This window comes from Scylla paramamosain, chromosome 45 (assembly GCF_035594125.1).
Source record: "Scylla paramamosain isolate STU-SP2022 chromosome 45, ASM3559412v1, whole genome shotgun sequence".
Lineage (NCBI taxonomy): Eukaryota > Metazoa > Arthropoda > Malacostraca > Decapoda > Portunidae > Scylla > Scylla paramamosain.
In genome coordinates this window covers 360,001-362,500 of record NC_087195.1, presented here as the reverse complement: position 1 = coordinate 362,500, position 2,500 = coordinate 360,001, and the positions used below count along the sequence as shown (strand labels likewise).

General features: G+C 35.3%; 1 protein-coding gene across 14 annotated transcripts in view; it reads left to right on the top strand.

The window, feature by feature from the left end:
• Window positions 1–2,500, top strand: part of LOC135094464 (LIM domain-binding protein 2-like) — a 115,152-nt gene that overhangs the window by 86,420 nt on the left and 26,232 nt on the right. The window lies entirely within an intron of this gene.

The following is a 2,500-nucleotide window of genomic DNA, read 5'->3' as shown; positions in this document are numbered from 1 at the left end:
CCTCCTCCTCCTCCTCCTCCTCCTCCTCCTCCTCCTCACCTGTACCTTTGATGTTTGATGGATATAATTCATGCACACTAATTAACTGCTACCTGAGGCGTATCTGAATTTTGTGGTGGGTAAATAATTGTTCTTGTGAGGGGGGAGGAGGTGGAGGAGGGGGATGGGGGGAGGCGGGTAGGAGGAGGAATGGAAGAAAAGAGGTGGAGGGAAATGTAGATGGATGGAGGAGGAGGAGGAGGATAGAGAGTGGAAGAAGAACTGAGGAGAAGGAAGAGGAGGAGAGGAGGGGAAAGTAGAGAATAGATGAATGAGAGGATGGAAAAGGAAGAGGAGGAGGAGGAGGAGGAGGAGGAGAAAAGAGGCGATTGGAAGGAAAGTAAAGGAAGAATACAGGAAGAATGAAGAAGGAAGAGGGATAAGTGAGAAAAATAGAGAATTAATGGAGGGAGAGAAAGAGGAAGAGAAAAGAGATGATCGGGAGGAAAGAAGAGAAGAAATGGAGGAAGAGAAGTAAATGAGAAAAAAAGTAGAGAATTAATGGAGGAGGAGGAGGAAGAGGAGGAGGAGGAGGAGGAGGCCATATTGAGCACTAGTGTCTTTTGTTATTATGTGTGTCTCCCTCCCTCTCCCTCTCTCCCGCCCGCCATCTTGTTCCCAGCCTGATGTACGATACTGTGTGATCAGAGTGTATGATATTTTTTGTCTTTTATTTATTTATTTTTTTTTTTTTTTTCTTGTTTTGGTTTCGTTAAGATCGTTAGGCGCTTTTTTTTATTTTGTTTTTATTAGTTTAGATTTTTTTTCGTGTTTATTATCGTTTTGTTTATTATTATTATTGTTATTGTTGTTGTTGTTGTTGTTGTTGTTGTTGTTGTTGTTGTTATTGTTATTATTATTATTATTATTATTATTATTATTATTATTATTATTATTATTATTATTACTATTAGGTTCTCTCTCTCTCTCTCTCTCTCTCTCTCTCTCTCTCTCTCTCTCTCTCTCTCTCTCTCTCTCTCTCATTCATAATGAAAGCAGGTGTGAGAGAATCAATAAACTTCCCTCCCTCTCTCCCTCTTTCTCTTTCTCTCCCCCTCCTTCCTTATGGTGAGAGAGAGAGAGAGAGAGAGAGAGAGAGAGAGAGAGAGAGAGAGAGAGAGAGAATAATAATTTACCCCTTCGCGTTTTCATTTTCAACGCATTTCTAGAGAGAGAGAGAGAGAGAGAGAGAGAGAGAGAGAGAGAGAGAGAGAGAGAGAGAGAGGAATTAAAAGCGCTGAAAAAAGAACAAAGAAAAAGAGAAAATGAAACTGAGAAAAATCGTCTCTACACGGATTTTACATTCTCTCTCTCTCTCTCTCTCTCTCTCTCTCTCTCTCTCTCTCTCTCTCTCTCTCTCTCTCTCTCTCTCTCTCTCTCTCTCTCTCTGGCATGGTTATATTCTTGTTCCTTTTTTTCTCTATTTCTTTTCTTTTTTTGGTCTTTTTTTCTTTATTGTAGTCTTTTGTTTTTTGTTTTTTTCCTTTTTCCTTTTCTTCATTTTCCTCCACTTTTTTGTTTTCCTTTTTGGTATTATTTCGTCTTTTTTCATATTTTCATCTATTTTTTCATATATTTTCGCATTGATCTTACATTTTTTTCTTTTTCCTTTTTTTTGAGAAATATTTTTGGTATCCTTTTCTTCGTTTTTCTTTTTTTTCATTCTTTTCTTTCACATTTTTCTTTTCAGATTTTTCACATTTTCTTCCCTTTCTTTTTTCTTACCATTCTTTTCTTTCGCGTTTCTTTATCCTCATTTATTTTATTTATTTTTTCTCTTGCTTTTTTCGTATTTTCTTCTCTTTCCTTTTTCAAATTCTTTTCTTCCACGTTTGTTTCTTTGATTTGTTTGATTTCTTTATGTGTCTTATCAATAATTTTCCTCCACAATTTCCAAGCTTTTTCCTTCTATTAATTTCTGTATATTTTATTCTATTTTATCCTGTCACTTATTAATTTATCATTTCTTTGACGATATTCAACAAATTTTTTCCCTTCCATTTATTTTTATCTATCTTTTATTCACCTTTTATTCTCTCACTTCCATTTTTTTCCTCTCTTTCCCTCTTTCTTTTATCTTTTTGCCTTTTTTTTCTCTTTTTCCCCCAACGCTGAGTTCCAACATTTTTTTTTCCTTTCTGTCTTTCCTTTTACAATTTTCCCTCCCGCCTGAAGACTCTGGGAAGGTCAGAGGTCACAGGTCACGCAGGGAGGTCACGGGCAAGGTGGTGGTGGTGGTGGTGGTGGTAGTGGTGATAATTAACTGGTATTATTTATTCATTTGTCTTTTTTATTTATTTATTTAACCGTCAGTCTGTTTATTTGTAAATGTCTGTATTTATGTATGTATCTAGATGTAGTTATCATTCTCGTGTTTATTATTATTATTATTTTTTATTATTATTATTATTTCATTATTGATTCGACTTTTTTTTTTAGTAAAGTAAAGAATTATAGGAAG